The 23942-nt window shown below is 37.8% G+C and overlaps 1 protein-coding gene across 3 annotated transcripts in view; it reads left to right on the top strand.

The window, feature by feature from the left end:
- FILIP1 (filamin A interacting protein 1) overlaps window positions 1-23942 on the top strand; it is a 198118-nt gene that overhangs the window by 51497 nt on the left and 122679 nt on the right. The gene's annotated exons all lie outside the window — the stretch shown is intronic.

Here is a 23942-nt window from a genome sequence, read left to right as displayed (position 1 = left end):
TTCTAGTTGCTTCCACTAGTTGCATTCTAGTAGGGCCTTACAATTCTGAGAACTTTTGAGATATCAGTCCACATTTTTTACATTCTTTAATTTATCTGAGCCAGAGTGGAGCTGCCTTTGGAGATTAAGTAGAATGTACTGATATCCATTGCATTTTCCCATACCCTGCCATTTGTTTTTTTAGCCTAATCCATTTACACCAAGATTTATCGCTTGTGCATCATTTGAAAGCCCTATGCTAATTGCTGCAGGGGTTACAAGAGTGAATTAGACAGTTTTTGCCCTCAAGCAGTTTATGATCTTGTGGGATGAAAGACATGGCAATTACACCAAAGCTATAATATGCAGACAAAAATAAGTATAATTTCTGTTTCCATTTTTATATCTTACTTGGGTTAAATTTATCTAAGGCTTTCTAATCAAAGCTCTGTGAAATAAACAAGGATAAGAAGAGGAAAAGCAAAATCCCCAGGCTGACTATACTCATCAGTCGCTGTGAATAAGCTGGCTCCTAAGTACGAGGTCCAGATGTTGGATTTATATCACAGCTCAGTGAATGACAAAAATCAGAGTACTATGTCTTTTATTGCTTCACTATTTATATATAACCTATGATGAAGCATTAACCTTCTTTGGCTAATGTTTCCTGCCCCAAAAGACTACTAGCAGGCACACAACTATGCACAGCTGGAAGAAGCATATCCTGAAATTCATGACAGTAAAAGAGGCTGTCTTTCAACTGTCACAATGCCACATAATGGAATGTAACAGAGATAATACAGGAATTGTTACAATGCAGCTTGGTGAAGACAGCCGTGATACACAGGGCCTTGTCTTTAAAATCTTTCTTTTAAAATTATTTATTTTCAATAAATTAATTCATGAAACCTTATAACTTACTCCTATGAAAAATGCAACAGTTAATGATTTCCCAACTTAGATTGGAGAAACTAAGGCACAAAGCAAGCAGCTAATTTCTTTGAAATGCCCAGTTACCAGTTAATTGCTTTGGAACGCCCAGTTAGTCTCTTAGCCAATGTTACTAATGACTAATTCTTAGTTCTTGATGACAGTTCCTCCCCAGCTCAAACATGTTCTCAGCAGATCATGAAGGACTCTGACCAATAAGTACGTCTCTCCTTGTTCCATTAGAGATGCCTTAGAAGTCTTCAAGGTCACCATTTGTTTGTATATATCTTTGACATCATCTTTTTGGACTGTACTTGAGGCAGTTACCTCATAGTGAGCAAGGAGAGATTCTCGACTGTATCAACACATCAGCAACTGTTACCGAAATACCACAGACTCAGGCTCTCCCATGAGGCGTCTCTGGCCAAGAGGATTGCTGAAATGAGGATTGTGAGGAAGATGAGAAAGCCAATGTTCATATGAACTAAGCTTTATTTCTAATAAAAGAAAGAAAAACAAGAACAAAACATTGACTGCAGTTCAAAATCCAGCTTGTTTTCTTTACAGAGGCCATTTGTTTTAAGTTTGTCCATACAAACTCACATATTTTCTCCCTAGCTTATTGTCACATACTTTAAGAAGACAAATTATTTCCTTCTGATTTTTTCCTCCTTTTTCGTGCTATTCTGTCTGCTTTGAACCAGCCATAATACTGTGGACTGAGGCATGATCTTTATCCTTATCAGGCGCAGCAAATGATGCCAGGTTTATCTGGTATATCTGTCTCTCCAAGTTCTGTCTTCATCATATTTTACTTAGGAATGCAGGGAAGTTTTTCCGATCTGATTCCGTCTGCATGGAAAAGTGAGAGCGGGGAGTTGAGGTCGCAGGAGTTATTTGGCCCTTTCTCAGTGGTGTGCTAGAGCCAGCTGGCACTGGCTTGCAGGAACTGATTGTGCTCATCTCTTCTCAACTCTGCGTTCAGTGATGTCATGCTGGTAGCTTGAAATTGACCATGATGGGGGTATTTACACCATGGAAAGTGCAAATGCTACCAATCAAGTCCTTTTTTTTTTTTTTTTTTTTTTTATTTTTTCTGGAGAGCTGGCTTACCAGCACATCATTTCCCTTTGTTTGTCTTTACCTAAACCCAGAGGATTTCTGCCAGTGTCCATTAAAACGTCACCACACTTCTGGTATACTGTCAGCATAAATCGGCAACCCAAAATGAGTTAGAAAGAAACAAATTCTCTCCACCTGTCTCGTCATCAAAAGATAGCTTTGGGACAGGGCTTTATCTGTCCCATAATCTCCATGAGCAACTCTGTAAAGCTCCACCGTGTAATTACTGATTTGTGACAAAAGTGTGCTTTCTAAGTAAATGCAGCCTCAAGGTAATCTATGATTCCCTTGTACCCACTTCTAACCAGATTACTCCCACTAGATCTCCTGTTCCTAGACGGAACTTAGAAGCCATTCTGCTTCCAACTTTGGTACATACAAAGTTGTTTGCTACAATGGAAGTTTTTTGCAAAACTGTTTACTTTTTTTTTTTTTCTCACTCTGTCGCTCAGGCTGGAGTGGCGCGATCTTGGCTCACTGCAACCTCCGCCTCCCAGGCTAAAATGATCTTCTCACCTCAGCCTCCCAAGTGGCTAGGATTACAGGCACAGGCCGCTAGCCTGGCTAACTTTTGTATTTTTAGTAGAGACAGGGTTTCACCATGTTGTCCAGGATGGTCTTGAACTCCTGAGTTCAAGTGATCTGCCTGCCTCGGCCTCCCAAAGTACTGGGATTACAGGCATGAGCCACCTTGCAGCAGTGACTTCTGCAACTCTTATGACTTCTGTGATCCTAAGGGCTTCAAGAGCATCAGGGATTCCAGCCCTGCCATTGATCTTAAAGACAAAATTAACAAGAAAATCCCATTATCTCAATTCAGTGTTCCAGTTAATCAAGGTTCTACTGTACTATGCTCCATTACTTTTCTGAGTAATTAAAGCCCTCAAGCAGATTAAATAAGCAGAGATTAGTGTGCCTTTAGTATGTGAGAAGTTTGAGTGGTTTAAACCCTGGAGGCTGTGCACCTTCCTGAGATTCTTTTCCTTGGTGCCTTTGATAACATCTCAGTAGCATCAATGATGAAGGGAGAAGTCACTAGGCAGAAATCAAGAGAGAAGGAAATGTAAGAGTGTCTCTTGGTAGCTGTCAGGATAGCATTTAAGAGCAGAGTTATTCATCCCTCCCACCCTTGGGGAGTTCTAGAAATAGTGGAATAAGGGTCTTTGAGGAAAGTCTCTTGGTCCCCAGTCATGGGTGGGAGCAGAGTTTGAGAGGCCGTAATTGTACTGTCAGGTTACTGTATTCCAGGGAACCTGATTTTAAGTTCTCATTGTGTGAAACAGCAGAGGCATAAAAATGTGGAATCTGGACTGAATCAAACATTTTTTAATTGTTAGTTAAGTCCCTAACAATAATTTACCCATTCATTCATATTTCAAGACTTTAAAAACCAAAGAAATATCCAATGATTTAAAATCCTCTTCTGAAGAAAAGTGAACAAATCTGTAGGGACCTCTGAATTGATACTGTATGTATGATATAATTTTGTCATTTGAAAAAAATCAACAGCCAGAATACAGAGTACTTTTTCAATTTTTTAAAAGGCTACACTAAAAATTCACTGTCCATTTTATGAGGCCAGCATCATCCTGATACTAAAGCCCGGCAGAGACACACCAGAAAAAAACCAGAATTTTAGACCAATATCCCTGATGAACATCAATGCAAAAATCCTCGATAAAATACTGGCAAACCGAATACAGCAGCACATCAAAAAGCTTATACACCATGATCAAGTGGGCTTCATCCCTGGGATGCAAAGCTGGTTCAACATATACAAATCAATACACGTAATCCAGCATATAAACAGAACCAAAGACAAAAATGACATGATTATCTCAATAGATGCAGAAAAGGCCTTTGACAAAATTCAACAGCCCTTCATGCTAAAAACTCTCAATAAACTAAGTATTGATTTCACGTATCTCAAAATAATAAGAGCTATTTATGATGAACCCACAGCCAATATCATACTGTATGGGCAAAAACTGGAAGCATTCCCTTTGAAAACTGGCACAAGACAGGGATGCCCTCTCTCACCACTCCTATTCAACATAGTGTTGGAAGTTCTGGCCAGTGCAATCAGGTAGGACAAAGAAATAAAGGGTATTCAATTAGGAAAAGAGGAAGTCAAATTGTCCCTGTTTGCAGATGACATGATTGTATATTTAGAAAACCCCATCGTCTCAGCCCTAAATCTCCTTAAGCTGATAAACAACTTCAGCAAAGTCTCAGGATACAAAATCAATGTGCAAAAATCACAAGCATTCCTATACACCAGTAACAGACAAACAGAGAGCCAAATCATGAGTGAACTCCCATTCACAATTGCTTCAAGGAGAATAAAATACCTAGGAAGCCAACTTACAAGGGATGTGAAGGATCTCTTCAAGGAGAACTACAAACCACTGCTCAATAAAATAAAAGAGGACACAAATGAATGGAAGAACATTCCATGCTCATGGATAGGAAGAATCAATATTGTGAAAATGGCCATACTGCCCAAGGTAATTTATAGATTCAATGCCATCCCCATCAAGCTACCAATGACTTTCTTCACAGAACTGGAAAAAACTACTTTAAAGTTCTTATGGAACCAAAAAAGAGTCTCATTGCCAAATCAATCCTAAGCCAAAAGAACAAAGCTGGAGGCATCATGCTACCTGACTTCAAACTATACTACAAGGCTACAGTAACCAAAACAGCATGGTACTGGTACCAAAACAGAGATACAGACCAATGGAACAGAATAGAGCCCTCAGAAATAATACCACACATCTACAACCATCTGATCTTTGACAAACCTGACAAAAACAAGAAATGGGGAAAGGATTATCTATTTAATAAATGGTGCTGGGAAAACTGGCAAGCCATATGTAGAAAGCTGAAACTGGATCCCTTCCTTACACCTTATACAAAAATTAATTTAAGATGGATTAAAGACTTAAATGTTAGACCTAAAACCATAAAAACCCTAGAAGAAAACCTAGGCAATACCATTCAGGACATAGGCATAGGCAAGGACTTCATGTCTAAAACACCAAAAGCAATGGCGACAAAAGCCAAAATTGACAAATGGGATCTAATTAAACTAAAGAGCTTCTGCACAGCAAAAGAAACTACCATCAGAGTGAACAGGCAACCTACAGAATGGGAGAAAATTTTTGCAATCTACTCATCTGACAAAGGGCTAATATCCAGAATCTACAAAGAACTCAAACAAATTTACAAAAAAAAAGCAAACAACCCTATCAAAAAGTGGGTGAAGGATATGAACAGACACTTCTCAAAAGAAGACATTTACACGGCCAACAGACACATGAAAAAATGCTCACCATCACTGGCCGTCAGAGAAATGCAAATCAAAACCACAATGAGACACCATTTCACACCAGTTAGAATGGTGATCATTAAAAAGTCAGGAAACAACAGGTGCTGGAGAGGATGTGGAGAAATAGGAACCCTTTTACACTGTTGGTGGGACTGTAAACTATTTCAACCATTGTGGAAGACAGTGTAGCAATTCCTCAATGTTCTACAACTAGAAATACCATTTGACCCAACCATCCCATTACTGGGTATATACCCAAAGGATTATAAATCGTGCTGCTATAAAGACACATGCGCACGTATGTTTATTGCGGCACTATTCACGACAGCAGAGACCTGGAACCAACCCAGATGTCCGTCAGTGATAGAATGGATTAAGGAAATGTGGCACATATACACCATGGAATACTATGCAGCCATAAAAAAGGATGAGCTCATGTCCTTTGTAGGGACATGGATGCAGCTGGAAACCATCATTCTGAGCAAACTATTGCAAGGACAGACAATCAAACACCACATGTTCTCACTCATATATGGGAATTGAACAATGAGAACACTTGGACACAGGAAGGGGTCACACACTGGGGGCTGCCTTGGGTAGGGGGAGGGGGGAGAGGGGAGAGATAGAATTAGGAGATATACCTAATATAAATGACAAGTTAACAGGTGCAGCACACCAACACGGCACATGTATACATATGTAACAAACCTGCATGTTGTGCACATGTACCCTAGAACTTAAAGCATAATAAATAAATAAATACATATAATAATAAATAAAAATCTAAAAAAAAAAAATCACTCTCTTTGAACCACTGTGGATGAAACCTATATGACCTTGCATAGTTACATTTTTGCAGAATTGGCTTTGTGAAAGAAATATCAACTTATTTTTTGAATAAACTAGAATAAACATTGACTTGGAAATAACTCATTCACCCAATCAGCTAGCACAGGCGAAAATCTTCCTAATTTCTCCAGCTCTCTCTGTGATTTATCTTTTTAATGGGAACAATTTTGTTACACTGTGAGGTCCATGCTGACACAAATCATCTACAATTCCTTCCTTTACCAAGGGCCTGGCCCTTTGAAATCACTCAGTAACAATGAAACAATAAAGTAGATCCTGAAAATAATTTGAAAACAATAAAGTAGATCCTGAAAATAATTTCATAGGTAACATTTACATTAAGTCTGTCTTCAAACTTAGTTTTGAATGTAAATTCTAAAGTGACAAAGAAAGATTTACTCTAAAATTACCTTTTTAATGATACATTCATATGTAGGGTATGGTATTTATAAATATGCAAGTGACAACTATTTAATAAAAACAGTGGGACTATTTTGGTAAGACTGAAACAGTGTATCAAATACAGGGTATCACTAGTTTACAATCTAAGTGAAATCTATGGAGAAATAGAAAACCTCTAAGTCTTTGGTCCTGGCTAGGATTTTTGTTCAAGCAGAATCCTGCTATTTATAATCCTTAGAAGAGAAACTTTTTTTTACACAATTCATGTATGTCAATATCTTTTGCATAGGGTACTATAAGAGATTTTTTAAAACACATTCCTCTTATCTTCTGAGGTTTTGATTTGTTTTCTTTCATATTTCTTCTTATCCTCCCACTAGTCTTTGTGCATATTCCCTTGGAGCAGAAGTGTAGAAAGGACAGAGGGGTGTTTAGGTCTGTTACCTCAGTTGGCCTAGGAGTCCAATACTGCAGGCTCCTTCTCTGCTTAGGACAGCTGGCTGTGCCTGGTGTGGGGGAAGTCCTTTGTTCATTGGCTATGCTACACCCTCACTCTGGTTTGTCAGCTGTCTGGCAAATCTTTGTCCTTGGCCACAAGTGTCATTAGATGACAGCATATGAACGACTCAAGGCAAACACACCAGCACTCCTAGAAAAGTAGTTCTCAATTTGTGTTCTGTGGATGGTGAGTCATGCTAGTATACTAAGAATAGGGGTGAACAGAAAACAAGGGGAAGAAGGGTAAAGGACACCCTCCCTGGTTCAAATTTGGAAAATACTAACTCTGGGCATTTTTGTTGGCTTGAATGGCAGCTGATGAAAATAAAGTGTCAACAAAATAAGAAGATAGTATTAAATTACTGGGAAAGTATTTTTTCTCATGCCTACATGAGAAACAGACTTTACTATTTATGCTATTTATGTACCTCTTAAATTTTAGACATTAAAAATTATAGGAATGTAGCCAAAATTAAAAATAACCTGTGTTTTGTACTTTCTTGATGTGTAACTATAGAACATTTCCTTGACCTTCCTCTGCCCTCATGCTCAGTATTTAGTTACCATGGCTACCGCCAAGGCTCACTTTTTCTTTTTTCTGATGTCAATGGGTAACAGTGCCATATGAAGGACAAACTGAAGGCTGAACATGCAAACTCAGAGTGTAGTCTTGTTATAACATGCAACTTTCCTGAGTTAATCTGTTGTGTTTTGTAATATACATACTTATTATTTTGCTACACTTGTCCTCCATTTTGAACTTTTCCTCCTAGGTTCACATCAAACCACAAGACAGCAATGTGTTTTTGTGCTTTTCCCTTGGCCTGCAAAGAGCTTACGTCCCTGCTTAAGGACCAACAGGCGTACCATCAGCTGGGAAATGCTCAATCCTCAAAGCCTGCACCTCTGTCCTAATCCACAGCCATTTGTCTTTGCATGTTTCTAATTTCTTATGATCTTAGCAGTTATTCAGGATTAGGTCTAGTTAATCCTCAGATGAGACCACTACTAATGCATGTCCCAAGCTTTCTTTTATTTTTTAAATTTGTTTAAATGTCTGTTTTGTAGACCAGTTTTCACAAGAGAAGTCATTGGGGTGAGAGCCATTATTATATATATATTTATGATGTCTATTATACTACGTACATATAATATTTGTTATAATTATTTCATTTTGTTATTTTTTTCTATTTTTGGATATGATTTATAATACACCTAAAACATAAGTAGAGTAGCATAACACTTATAATTTATAAATGCATATACATGTTTTGGGATAAGTGATTAACTTTTTTATTTATCAACTATCAAACAAATTTGAAAACCACTGTGTTAGTCTTTTCTCACACTGCTATACAGAAGTACCTGAGACTGGGTAATTTATAAACAAAAGAGGCTTAACTGATTCACAGTTCTGCATGTCTGGGGAGGCCTCAGGAAGCTTACAATCATGGCAGAAGAGGAAGCAGGCATGTCTTACATGGCAGCAGGAGAGAGAAGTGAAGGGGGAAGAGCCCCTTATAAAACCATCAGATCTCGTGAGAACTCACTCATTAACATGAGAACAGCATGGGGGAAAATGCCCGCATGATCCAATCACCTCCCATCAGGTCCCTCTCTCAACACTTGGGGATTACAATTTAAGATGAGATTTGGGTGGGGGCACAAAGCCAAACCATATCAACCACTCTCTTAGACTGTGACATTCTTGAAGAAAGCAGCATGTTTTATTTTTGTGTGTGTGTCTTTGCATCTGGCATGGTGCTGGTGTGCTTGTTATGCAGTATCGTGGGACACAATAAAAAGTTTGTGAAATGAAATATAACCCATAGTTTTCATGTTGAGAAAGCCTGGGGGTTAATAGTAAAAGATTAGTATCATATTTCCTTGATTTCATTTCTACCTGAACTATTGTAGAACCTTCTCTTCACTTTCTGCCAGGTTAATTTAAGAAGTGGTCCCCAGGGCATGTTCCTTAGGCCTTCCAAACACTGTTCTGCTCTTGAGCTGCCTTTGAAGATTTGGTGATGCCTCTGCTACCTCTGCTGGTTCCAACAGTGACCATTCAGGAGTGCCCCAAATCCACTTCCTGTCTCCTGCATAGCCAGTTCTTACAGAGCCTTTCCTGGCATGCTTCTGTTTCTATTTACACCTGCTAGGGGCCTCAGCTTTGGCTCCATGCCTGTGGAGGCATCCTGAGGAACACATTCCCTGCTATGCACAACATTCCTTCTCCCCTTGGAAAGTAACATTGACCTTGGATCAAACTTGTAGTTGGAGCACAGCTTCTTCTTGTTGGACAATTCCTCTCCGGAAGGTTTCTTTGACCACCCTACACACAGAGTTGGCCTCTTGCTTCCACCCATCCGCCTTGCATTTCTGTTTGCCATCCAGATTTGTCCGGACTGGACCCAAACTCAATTGGTTTTGGAAGATAGATGGATAATAAACAGTGATGCTGGCAGAGTAGTTGTATATTAAACCTCTAAGAACTAAAAATTCTCCCTTCCTCTTTTTTTCTAAACTGAAACATAAAACTCTTGGTGTAGCTTTTGTTTTTCCCCTTAGGTACACAGAAGAATTTCTCTGCAATAACAAAAAAACATAGTACAAACATAGTCATAAATACATGGCAATTGACTCTTAGTCTCAGTGCTCAAGAGGTAATAGTGAGTAATAAGGATTGTGGTAAACTAGCTAGTAAATGCTCCATGTAAATGGGTAAGCTACTACCCAACTCCAGCTAAATGTAACTATGCAGGACTAAAGGTCAAGTGGTGCCAAATACTCTAACTTTTTCAACACAATCTAAATAGATTATTTGTGAAATCTGATACAAAAATGTCTCACTAAACCCACACACACTGAAACCATATCTGCAAAGAAGGTTTGGTCAGTTGGGCATCATTTTGTAATCCACAAGTCTAAACTCTCAAGCAGGGACCCTGCTGGAAAATGAATGATAATGTGGCATATAATCCTTTCATGGAAATAATTACAGTTAATATTATTTTTATCCAACCAAGGCAAGTATTTCTAGTTTAACTGTGGGAAGGCAGAGTTGCTGGTTGAAATAGGTAGATATTCAGGGGCTGGGGCTTCTTTGCAATTTTCTGGACCTAACTTAGTCCTACTTTGTCCTAGAGCATTGTTTCTCCATGTGTGGTCCTGGGACTAACAGCATCAGCATCACCTGGAAACTTGTGAGAAATGCAAGTTCTCAGGCCCCACCCCAGTCTCACAAATTCAGAAACTCTGGAGGTGGTGACCAATAATCTGCTAGCAAGCTCTCCAGGGGATTCTGAGGTGCAGTGAAGCTTGAGCACCACTGCCCTAGGCTTTTGGAGGGAGCTTTTCCACTTGCAGTATGCTCCTGGGGCCCTGCAGGCTGGTATAGTCTTGGTACTCCTGCTCCTCCACCCTCAACACCGGGTTTTAGGAGCAAAGATATGCCTGATATGTGAACCGTGGGTTCAGCTTGGCTTTCCAAGAAAGGAATATTGGACTGAGGAGGCTGGCACTTAGCAAAGAAAGGGGGTTTGGGAATTAAGTATGTTGAAAGGGAAGAGGAGGAAAAAGATATGTCTGCAGTATTCTTCTTCCCCTCCCTCTGCCAGGGCTTATTTCACAAAGAAGAATAAGCTAGCGATATGATTTAAAGAAAGACCTTCCTCACTCTTCCTTCAACCCACCCTCTTTAAAAATGGCTACTTCTATTTTAATTTCAATCAAAGATCCTCTAGTGTTAACAAACAAAGACACTGAGGAATATACAGTTACAATAGTCATGGTGCTATGTGATTTAAATTTAACCAACTTGATTTCTGTGATTCTGGAAGAGTGAGAGTTCAAAAGGATATGAGGGGTCATATTTGGGCTTGGGGCACATTTCGAGGAAGTGAGGGATAGAGAGACCTCTTCAAAAGCAGAATATCATTGGGATTTCATTTTAAAATTTTAGGAAAAGCATAGAAGAGGAGCACAGATGGGAAAATAAGAAATGTGTCTAAAGGAAGGAGGTGAGGAGGGGCAGAGAGAGAGAGGCAATGGATAGCTTTGGGGCAGAGTACTCCTGGACCATTCCCTCTTACTGAGAGGTCCTCACCAACCTCCTCTGAGAGGAGCTGTAGAGTCATTTCATTGTTGGAAAGACTGAAACTCTGGCCACCTCCAGGCCCCATATGAGTCTTACTTCTTTCTTTTCTTTTTCAAAGTCAGAGAAAGAAGAATAGTGATGAGACTTAAAGGAAAATTTCTTTGCATGCATAGCCTGAAAGTCCTGTAGTACTTTATAGTTTATAAAACTGTAACCAGTATCATATTTCAAAGTTAAGATACATGTAAAACTCAGGGGCACAAGTCTAATAATTGATTTTTTTATGACTGAATTCAACTTTGCTCTTTACTTACCTGTCCTGTACTCCTTCCTTGCAATCCTTGCCAGAGGTAGAGAACTTAACCTATATATTTTCTGGCAAAATTTTATCTGGTGATTATTTTGTTGTTGTTACATTCAATATGTGTAAGTCAATCCTAGACCAAATCAAAATTCCATTACCGTCTTTCCTTTGCCTTCTCCCAAGCTCTCCTCCTCTATATCTTGGGGTATCACACAAACACTGAGCATCAGTGTTAGGGAGTAGGAGGGAAGTTTACTAGCATGGTAGTCTGGTGGAAGTAGTGGGGGAAGCACATTCAGTATCTAGTTTAGACTGCTTTCCCTGCTGCCATCAGGTCTGGTTACATAATTTGGGGGGTCCCATGCAAAATAAAAACGTGGGGCTGCTTGTTCAAAAATAAGAATTTCAAGATAGCTACAGCAGAGCATTAAACTGAGTGCAAGGCCCTGTGTAACTGTAATGGGTCACATGCCTGTGAAGCCCATCCTGCCTGTATTATCTGCTGTCATCTCTCAGCTTGGCCTCTGTTAAAGTCGTGCCCATGGTTCTTTCTTGTAAAATGCCCTATCTCTACTGCTGTCTTGGAATCCCACCATAATTCAAACAAAGGCTGCAGTCCTTCAAGCGTAGCTGTGCCTTCCATTTCAGCCCCAGTTTGGGTGATCTGCTTGAAGCTGTCTGCCCTGGTGGCTCTCCTGTTAGTGTATCAGCTGCCTCTCCAAGCTACCTTCCACCTTTGTTGAGCACATGGCCACTTCTGTATCTCCTCTATATACTTAGTGGGCATTCATCACTATCACCTCCTTTCTACAGTCACATATAGCTAGAACTGTATTTCCTGTCTGCATATCCCATGGCATGGCTAACATCAGCGGAATCCTACTCTCAAATTGTAGCCATGAAACAGAATATCAGGTTCTTCCACTTTAGATTCCTCAAACTTTGTGGGAGAACCCTTTTATCTTCATGTCCTCCTTCAGTTTATCTGGAAGAGAAGAAGTGGCACTTTTTTTTTTTTTTTTTTTTTTGAGGCGGAGTCTCGCTCTGTCGCCCGGACTGGAGTGCAGTGCCTGGATCTCAGCTCACTGCAAGCTCCGCCTCCTGGGTTTGCGCCATTCTCCCGCCTCAGCCTCCCGAGTAGCTGGGACTACAGGCGCCCGCCACCTCACCCGGCTAGTTTTTTGTATTTTTTAGTAGAGACGGGGTTTCACCGTGTTAGCCAGGATGGTCTCGATCTCCTGACCTCGTGATCCGCCCGTCTCGGCCTCCCAAAGTGCTGGGATTACAGGCTTGAGCCACCGCGCCCGGCCACTTTTTTTTTTCTTAGCTAGAGGACAGAATGAGGAGTGGCAGAAACCATTTCTTTTTCTCCCAGATTAAATACACTCATCATTTTTGTCACATAGTCTCGATCAGGGTTGGCAAACTAAGAGCTAAGAGTCAACTCCGGCCACACCCATTCATGTATGTATTGTTTGTTTCTGCTTTTGTGCTACAGTAATACAGTTGAGTAGATGCAACAGAGACCATATGGCCTGCAAAGCCTGAAATATTTAATGTTTGCCTCTTAAAGAAAACATTTGCCAACCCCTGTGCTAGATGCTCACAGTTGAAAGTAAAGTAGTTTTGTCCCTGGTGCTACCTATATGAGGATATTGAGAGGCATTTGATGACTCCAGTAGTTAATCTACCATTGGTTAATGCTTCTTACCTTAATATTTCTAGTAAATATTTTCACATACATACAGAGAGTAGAACAGGCATTATGATTTCACATACATACACTGTGGGTAGTACATCTAATGCTTTATTGTCATCATTTTACAAATGAGGACATTGTGGATTGGAGAGTTAAGTAATTTGTCCAGCATTACAGAATAAGTGTGTGGGGTTAGGGATGCAGCTCCTTTGATTCCTTGGGGTTAATGGCAAACATCTCTAGGAGGATTCAGCATGTTAAGGAAACAAATGCTAAGGATGTTGATGTATGAGGTGATGAGACACCTTAAGGTCCAGTGTGCTGAGGTAGGGCAGCTGGAGGGTAGAGAAGATAGTAGTCTAAGGGCCATTATGTGTTTGAAAAAATTATTCCAAAAGACGATGACTCATTTTCTTATATGCTTCCTGCCCACACTGAGTCTGAAACTTCTGCATTGTGGCATGACATTTTAGATAAAATAAATTTCTAGTGCACCTTAATTAGTTCATCACAAAGCTCTTCAAGTTTATGGCTCTTGCCAGCCTTTGCATTCACATAGCAACTAAGTTTATGCTGATTGCTTGACAGTATTCAGAGTCTCTTAACACAGTATCAGAGTGATAAACATCTTTAAACATCAAATAAACATCTTTGACAATCACGTATTTTCAGTTGCATTCACAGGATGTGTTTTAATAGGAATAATTTTTGTATTTCTCCTTTCTTGGTTTATGTAGTAGCTATGCCTGTTTTCAATTTAGGCTCTATATGCTTTGATCTAATCTAAGACAAGGGATCTCAGGGCCAATTAGAAGAGATAGAAGTCAGGAGGACTTCAAAAAAGACACAACTTGACTTCATACATTACAACTGATTTTAAGTTATTCTTTTATGTTATGAAATGCTCTAGGGATTTGAAAGTAAAGGCATTTAAAGGATACCTGAATACAGTTGAAGTGTGTGTAGGCAATTAGAACACATGAAGTCATCAGCAGCCCACAGATGGGGTGATCTGTGCCGTATCTCATTTTTTTCTTTGTCAGCGTAAAGCAATGATATCATCCAAATAACAGCATGTCTTTCACCCCGTGGAGGTTAGCTTGTTTTATGAACATTGACCATCAATTGGGATTTGCCTCACATTTCTGAAAAATGCAATAAAGTTGAGAATATTTGCTATATAAAGACAAACATTTTTCCATCAGGAAATTTTGTATGGTTGGCTTAATAGAATAAGTAATCCACAGACTAGATTTTTTAAAAATTCAGTTACTTTCAAAAAACAGTTCTACTCATCTAGTTGTCATAAAATTGTTCTGTTTCTGGAGTCTTAATGACTTTCCCAATCCAAGAAGTTAAAAGTCAAGACTGTGAGGGCAAAGTTACCCTTCAGCTCCTTTGAAAACCTCAAGTATTGAGGAGTAGAAGGACAGCATGAGGAAGAAGTGAGGGAAGAGAATGTGGTCTTAGTAGAAAGAGTTATTGCACAAATAAGAGAAAAATTTTATTGGAATAGTGGGATTCTTTATCATTTATTATTGTTTGAGACTTCTTGGGGGATGCTATGCCTTGTGACTGAACTTATTTCAGCCCATGACAAGGTGGCTATAAATGCATTTGTATTGCAGTAGTCTTGATGTGATGGCAAAAGCTTCCATTCAGACTTCTTGCGCATGGAGAATCCAAACAGACCTGTGTTCTAGCTCAGGCTTTCCCAGGTGCTGGCCATATTGTTTGAGCAAATGGCTACAACTATCTAAGCCTTATTTTCCTTATAAGAAGTATGATTATAGTACTTGCTTTACCAGGCTGTTATCAGTGTGTCAGGAAATGATTGGTGCAAAAGTAATTGTGGTTTCAGACCATGAATTTTAAATCATTAAAACTAAACCAAACACATCTTTATTAATCAAAATAGGAATGATTACAATCAATACATTTTTGCCAATGAGAAATAAGTTTGTTTAATCCTGTAGCATAAAAATCCACGCTTCAGGATTCGATGAACTCTTGGAAAGCATTTTCTGGATCCTGCTGGTTGTGGAAGTGTTTTCCCTGCAAAAAGTTGTCAAGATGCTTGAAGGAGTAGTAGTAGGTTGGCAAGAGGTCAGGTGACTATAGTGGATAAGGCAAAACTTCGTAGCCCAATTTGATCAACTTTTGAAGAGTTGGTTGTGCAATGTGTGGTCTGGCGTTGTTGTGAATAACTGGGGCCTTTCTCTTGACCAAGGTCAGCTGCAGGCATTACAGTTTTCGGTGCATCTCATCGATTTGCTGAGCTTATTTCTCAGATGTAATGGTATCTCCGGGATTCGGAAAGCTGTAGTGGTTCAGACAGGCAGCAGACCACCAAACAGTGACCGTGACCTTTTTTTGGTGCAAGTTTGGCTTTGGGAAGTGCTTTGGAGCTTCTTTTCAGTTCAACCACTGAGCTGGCCATCACCGGTTGTCATATAAAATCCACTTTTCGTTGTGCATCACAATCAGGTTGAGAAATGGTTCATTGTTATTGTGCAGAATAAGAGAAGACAGCACTTCAAAATGACAATTTTCCCTCAGCTCGGGAGGCACCCACTTATCAAGCTTTTTCACCTTTCCAATTTGCTTCAAATGCTGAACGAGGTAGAATGGTAGAGGTTGAGTTCTTCAGCAACTTCTCGTGTAGTTATAAAGGAATCAGCTTTGATAATTGCTCTCAACTGGTCATTGTCAACTGATAGCCAGCCACTGTGCTCCTCTTCTTCAAGGCTCTCATCTCCTTTGCAAAACTTATTGAGCTACCACTGCACTGTATGTTTGTTAGCAGTTCCTGGAACAAATGTGTTGTTGATGTTGCCAGTTGTCTCCGTTGCTTTACTACCCATTTTGAACTTGAACCAGAAAATCCCTCGAATTTGCTTTTTCTAATGTCATTTCCATAGTCTAAAATAAATAGAAAATAAATAACAAGTAATAATTGATTACCAAAAGAGCAAGAAATGTACATTAAAATGATGTATAACATAAACACATTTATTTAAGAATGTATTCCATTATCAAATGGCAAATTTCAACAATGCAAAAACCACAGTTACTTTTGCACCGATGTCTATCCAGTGGTTAAGCCACAGCTCAGTGCATCATAAGCTCTTCAGTTAATGTCAGCTATTGTTATTGCAAACAAAGGTAATATTTAAGAATAATTCAGCAGATATAGACTGCTGAGATAATGTCTAAGGTACTTGTCTTTCTGGCTACCAATAGGCCTGTTTTGTTAGTGGCAGGAAAATGGCTGATTCTTATTCAATTTTGAGCCTGATGAAATACAGGAAGAAATTCTAGTCCTGGCTAACTAGGAATCTGGTAATTTTCCAGATATTTAGAAACTTTAATTAAACTAAATGGTGACATTCCCTTTTCTTCAGAGGCCAGATGGTACTACTAAAACGTCTGAAAAAAATTATAGTAATCAAGTAGAAAAAGTAAAGGTAAAATTTACCAGAAAACAACTTTCATAATCACTTAAATGTGAGGGTCTTACTCTTTTTGTTTAATCAACGATTATATATCACATGCTATGTCTAGTGGTGATGGTGACATCAGAATTATAATAATAAAGGATTATAAATATAAAAATATTTTAACATGTACTTGAGATTCAAGCATGAATCACTAATGTTGAAAATGCCAGAAAAAATTATGTCATTATGTCACCACCACTGTATATAACAGTATATTACTAGATAGTTAAATGCTTTTCTCTTTTATATAATTGAAAGTAGCCTTTTTCCATGGATTGAAGTAAAAAAGAAAAAAGTTAAAAACCCTGTTATAGACACTGGAAGTGAGTATAAATAAGTGAAATGTAATACCCACTCTGCAAGATCACAGATCCTGAAGTCATGGGATGTGTTTAGGAAATACTCATGAGACATGAGTCCTGGTTCCAACTATTCCATTGATCAGCTGTATAGACTCAATTTCCTCAGTTGTAGGAGTAGAGGGTCTAGCATGCTAGTTATTTTAGGAAGATGAAGTAGAAACACTATTCTTATGCAAAGTTGTTTGCATTCTAGATGAGTCAACAAGACTAATACCAGGAGCCTTTCAAGAACCACACTAGACAGTATTATTAAGTCCTAAATGGGTGGTACGAACTAGATATGCTACGGGAGCTTAGCAGAGGAAGAAGTCAGTACGAGCTGAAGCAGGGAAGAGAGATGTTGTGGAGGGACAGTGAGGAGGAATAGCAAGGAAGGGTACTGATGTTTCAGGCTCAGTGACAAGGATATAGTACCAGAAGTTCCAGCCTCAAGTTAGAGGGATCTGGTTGAATGTTGCAGTAACCACCCAGGACTCAAATCTCATGAGTATTTCCTAAACATATACTATGACTTAAGGATCTGGGACCTGTGTCCTGGTTACTCTGTTGCCCTGTGGAGCCGATACATCCCTAGCTTGAGAGTAATTGGGAAAATTCGAACATTTGCATCTCTTTTACTTTCTACTGTGCCAGCATTTAGGTGCCCAAGTACGTACCCACTCATCTATCCACTTTCCATTCTCCAAAATTGTGTTGACATCTCTCATCCTCATCTGCTGTCATTTACACTCCTATTTTCTCTGTCATCTTTTGTTTCTTTGTTTTTATTTTAGTGTGTTTCAGGAGAGAGTGGAAATAAATGCAAGTTTTAATTCACCATGTTTATCCCAAAGTGCACATGTTACTATCATGAACATTTTATTATTTTAGTGTTAGAAATCTCTCCAAATATTGCTAATTGCTTTTGGCACCTGTTAACAACAAGTGTATCTAAATATTTCTTTCTCTCTAATTATATTTTATCCAGTTATTTTAATTGGAAGCAATGAGTTCTATAAACCTATATTCTAATATGTAAAATGTTATAAATTCAAACCATCAAATGATATCTATCAATTGGCATTTCAATGATTTGAAGAAGTCTTATTAAATGTCCTTAAAGAGATTATGTTTGGGGCAATAACAACAATATAAGCAAGTGTGAAAAGCACCAAGTAATATAAAGAACAAGCAAGTGTACAAAATTAACCAGGAAGGAGAAATGGCACATGTTGGAATAGTCAGAGGAGGCCTGAAGAGTACAAGGGAAGAATAGGCCATTTTAGGAAAGAAATTCATGAGCGAAGATATAAAAATAAAATATACCAGACATAATTTGTAATCAGTGACTAAACAAACATGATAAATGTATGGGAGGCATTGAAAGATAAGACTGGAAATACAATTTTTTGGGAAGTGGAGGATCTTGAATACTAGGTCATGGCTAGTGGAATGGAAAGTAAAGGACAGCAACAGGACACATTATGATAGAAGAGTCTGTCACTTTGGGGATTTTAATTAAAATGTTGGTAAGAAAGGTTACCATATATTACCATTCAAAGTTTAAAACTCAAATTGTACATTCTTTTAGACTCCATGCTAATTTTAGAAGATTTCTTATTTCATGGCAGTTCCCTGACCTATTCTCTTGTTACTTTTTGTCTTTTTTTTTTTTTCTGGAAATTTTTCTGGGCCTGCTGGTATTGTTCTTGAAGGATATTAAACAGAACGTCATAAAATATTTCACCATAGTTTTAAGCTGGAGTAGAATAATATTTTTCTATTTGCCACAGTTATAATATTTTCCTTGGCCTTTTGATGACAACATCACTGCAGTGACTCCAAGAGAATCCCTTTCTCTGAACTCTAACATTTTGTGAAATTACTTACAGGAATTTTCAATTTGTCTGCATAGATCTACCCTAATAGAATAAAAAATACTTTAAGTAACAACCTTAGTTATTTTTTAGGATTTTATAAATGTAGGTAATGAGAAGTAAAACAAATATTTAACATGGCTTGTTGCATAAATAGGATGAAGAGAAGAAAGGAAAATTTAGAGGCAAACTTGGGAACTTTTCTGAGCAATATACACTATAGAATATGTGATAACCTCATGAGAAATATTTGAACATTTCATGAGTTGGGATATTTATGTGCAGATTTAACCAATAAGATAATGCACACAGGAAGTAATCTGGCATTGATAGGAAATAAACTAGTTGATTTAATTGGTCTTTTGCATCTGAAAATTCACTGATGACATAAAACTAGAACAGATGTTTTCTTTTTGAGTTTTGGGTGCTTAGGGTATTGTCGTTTATGTGTAAGAGAAAGAGTCAGGACAGTTCTGTGGTAATGTTCTGGAAGCTCCACTTGTAGCAGGCCTTTTGCCAGGCCGCCTTGTAAAATCTCGGCTTTTCTGTAATTATGTACTTTCCTTTTTTACTATGATAATTTTTCCTCATAATTCTATGAAGTAATTTTAAAATAGAAATTAAATGTATAAAATTATTATGGCATCTCATTCTATACACTAGGTAGGTTCTTGAAAATATACATAGATAAAATAAAACCGGGAACAGATAGGGGCTGGATACCTGAGAAGCATAGCAAAGATGCCAAAACCGAATTTATACAGAAAAGAAGTTTTTGTTGGTGGTGGGGTGGGGAGTATTTTGACCAATGTTGAATCATAACAGGAAAATATAAATCTGGAAAGGAGCAAGAGCAAAGGTGAGAGTGCTAGGGAGAAAATTCAAGGTCAAGATTTGTAAGAGCTAAGGAAGTCTGGGAACTAGAATTTTCATAGACTTTTTTTTCCCTTTTTTTTCTTTTCCTGTTCAAATGCTCTAGAAATACTTGGTAGTTCAGCATAAATGACTAAAAGGCTTTACATTTTCTGATTCCTGTGATATTTTTCATCTGACAGTATGCTCTGGCATTGCCCAATTAATGGGAGGCTGCAGGGGGCGGGGAGGCGCAGATGAAAGGGAGAGAGGACTGTAGATAAAAGAGGGAGGTTCAGAATAACATTTGATGTTTCTTTTCTTCATACTGTAGTTAGCAAATTCCATGTAAATTGTTGTTGACTACTATGAAAGGAAAAGTAAGTATATTTTATGAACTATGTTAAGATAATTTGCTTACAAAGAGAAGCATCTGTGCCCCAATTGACACTGATTTTTTTAAAAGGGTTATAAAACCTGATATGAATCTTCAGTTTATTTATATATTTTTCTTGGGGAGAACTTTTTTTTAAAGGATATACACTGGGATGATTCGAAGGCCTTCTTGGCTTCTTTCAGAAAATGTTATCTACACGTCTTAAACTTGCAGCCATGCAATTAACTATTAAGAAGCCTAAGGAGTTCTGGATGCCTTTTCTGTTACCTGCCTGCTACTCTTGTAAGCACAATAGGCAGGATTTGGCCAACACTGATGAAGTGTTTACTGTTGTTCAGCTCCAGGGCTTTTAACACAATAAGTCTGTAATTGTTCCTGTTCAGACTTTACATCCTGTTTTCATAACTATACCCTTAATAATTGACCAGATTGCTTCTCAGGAAGACTTTTGAATGATTCATCATCTTAGAAGTTCTGCAGAAGGTTAATTATTTCAGAAAACATAGTATTGCTTAGTAACCTAATTTAAATTGCTATGTGAGTGTTGCAAGAGTGTCTATGGAGGAAGATATATATGTGGATTTCTCAAATTTTGTTATGTGAAGTGAGAAAACTTCTTAGCATTTGTAGCTTTTTCTCTTTTTTTTTGAGATGGAGTCTTGCTCTGTCACCCAGGCTGGAGTGCAGTGGCGCGATCTCTGCTCACTACAACCTCTGCCTCCCAGGTTCAAGTGATTTTCTTGCCTCAGTCTCCCTAGTAGCTGAGATTACAGGTGCACTCCACCATGCCCAGCTAATTTTTGTATTTTTAGTAGAGATGGGGTTTTGCTATGTTGGCCAGGCTGGTCTCGATCTCCTGACCTCAGGTAATCCACCCGCCTCAGCTTCCCAAAGTTCTGGGATTACACACACGCCACCGCGCCTGGCCTCTAACTTTTTCTTGATCCCCTGATTTATCAGGGATCGCCCCTCTTCCAATTAGCATATGTTTAAGAACTTAGAGGAAAGCTGTAAGGAAAGCTGTATAGTGGGGTAGTATTTCATGTCCAACCTGAGTTCAATTCTAGTTTTTCTATCCACTAGGAGTAACTGTGTGATCCAGGAGAAGATATTTAATTTATTTAAACCTCAGTAGCTTCATCTATAAACCTGAGAGAAATAGCACCTACTTCACAGGGTTGATGTAAATATTAAACAAGGTGCTAAATGAAAAATGCTTCCTATATTGTGTAACACTTAAGAAGCAGTAAGTGAGAGCTATTAAAAATATGAAGAATATAAATGTCACTAAATGAGACACATGCAAGTCCATTATTGCTTGGATGTTTTCTCCCTCCAAAATAGAATAAAGCATTTTTAAAGTGTACATTATTTATAAAACAGACTTAGTTATTCTATTGAGAACTTATGTTTATCTTCCTCATAGATGCTAATTCCTTGCTAAAACATTCTGGATTCATTTGTTATTGCTGAGTACTTTTGTATTCCTGACATAGAATAGGTGCTGATTGCTGACTTTATTGTGAAGATAGATAGAAGACCTCGTTTATCTAACCAAGAAAGGACTAAAAATCTTTACGTTCATGCCAAAGGAAAAGTAATTAATGTGAAATTTCAGTATCACAAAAGAAAAATATTTGTTACGACAAAATTAATATCATGGGCCTACCACATGAGATTTTCCATCAGCCAAAGTGAATTAATGTGGAAGGGAATAGGAAACTTAAGCTTTTTAAATGAATAATGATATAAAATAATTACATAATTCTAAAATGGGTGTATTTTTTTGTGTAAAAGTCGTTAATATAATACTATAATAAATTTTATTTTAAAACATTAATTTCAGACTGAAATTTTTAGAAAGAACTAAATATAAAATTGATACTAACAGACTATTTTCTGTATGTTTGCAGATATAATTGTGATTGAGTAAATGCATGTAACATAATACAATCAGATTTAAATACTGTGTAAGATTAAGCACTTCCTGTGCTTTGGGAATTATTGTCTGGGATTTCTATTAACTCCTGATTTAATGATTTAAATTAAAGTTGTCAAATCAATATTTGATATGCCATCTCAAAGAGCTTTAAGATCTTATAGAGAAAATTATTTCAGGTAAAAGGAATTCACATGTGGTATGAAGTCGTACAGAATCACAATTCAGTTTGGGAAGTCCATGTGTCTTAGTTGTGAGCCATAACAGGTCATGAGTTAAATTTGAAACTCTTTATTCATCACATCTTTTTTTTTTGGATTGGGGCTTTAGTCAGCCCATTCTGCCCACAAATAAGCTGTGATAAAATACAGTAGGTTTGTTCCAAAGTGCTCTGGCTTCCTTTACAAAGAAACTTCTATTCTTTGTTGACTAGGGAAACCCAAAAGATACTCTAAAATTGGGAACTAATCATTGAGTGAACCAGAAAACAGGGTGCTAGTGTCAAGAAACATTCCTTTGGTTTATATTGTTAAAAGCTGGGGTGCTGTAGAAAGTTCACACATACATAAAGGGGTCCATTTGCTTACAAGTTCAATTTTTTAGAAAAGAGCATTAATGTAGATTTCAAGATTCATTGGAAGAATTGGATATTCACTATCTGAAAGGAAACATCACCCTGTGTTAATTTTTGTGTTACAAACCTAATGTTTTTTTAAAATCTTTCCTTAGTTTCTTAAGTATGGTTGGGTCCATAAAGGAAATTTACTTTCAGATAACAAAGTCCCTATATTTTATCTAGAATGAATGATGAAAATCTTTTTGCTTAGCTATTCATGGTAAGGGCTATTTATACTGTGAGTTTTTAAATAAGCCCATGAGCTAATCTACTATATTTAAGGGTTTAGGCAAAATTTGAAATACACCCCCCAGGGTATCAGAGCTCTCTTCACAGCACTTTGAGACCTAGCCTGTGAGTTCAGTGTGTTTGTTTGTAACATACCTATTGGTAGAATCCTTTTGCTCAGAGACTGACAGAGAAACTATAAAGCATTCCTCATAGAATGACTTGAATGTGCTTCTCATAGGACAAGTTAATATCTTAGCTGCTGCTTTGTCTTTTTTCCTTATTTTACCTCAAAATATTGTTTCACATTTTGATTTTGAAATTGATTCATTTTCTCCCAATTCTTTGTGCTCTTATTACTGTAAATGACATTTAAAGACCTGATTTTAAAATAGAGGCTCTGGGAAAATAGAATTGCATATCACTGAAAATGATACCACCCTCCTCTTCCCTTTCCTTTTCCCTTATCCTCTGTCCATTTTAAGCCCCCACCCTATGCGGACTTTTTTTTTTTCCCCCTGTGACATCCAACTGGTTCCTGACAGGGTTTCAGATCTGAATTTTCTGATAAATAAATAAACTTTTTATTTTATCTTAGAACTGTTTTTATTTTTATTTTAGAACAGTTTTTTTTATTGATTTTTATTTTATTTTGGAACAGTTTTAGATTCATAACATTATTACAAAGCTAATACGCATATGCCCTACACCCAGTTGCCTCTGTAGTTAACATTCTCCATTAGGATAGTATAGTACATTTGTTATAATTAATGAACCAATATTGATATATTATTATGGGGGTTATGTAACAGCAATATGACTTAGCACTATTGATATTGACCTTGATCATTTGGCTTGAGGGGTTTTTCAGGTTAAAATCTTACTTTTATTTTTTCTGAAGACCATCAAAGCGGTTTCCTGAAAATTTTAATGACATATTAATTTGATTTTTCATTATTGGTGATGTGGTAAAGCTGCTATA

This window comes from Rhinopithecus roxellana, chromosome 4 (assembly GCF_007565055.1).
Source record: "Rhinopithecus roxellana isolate Shanxi Qingling chromosome 4, ASM756505v1, whole genome shotgun sequence".
In the NCBI taxonomy this organism is placed as follows: Eukaryota; Metazoa; Chordata; class Mammalia; order Primates; family Cercopithecidae; genus Rhinopithecus; species Rhinopithecus roxellana.
This window is presented reverse-complemented; position numbering and strand designations above follow the sequence as displayed.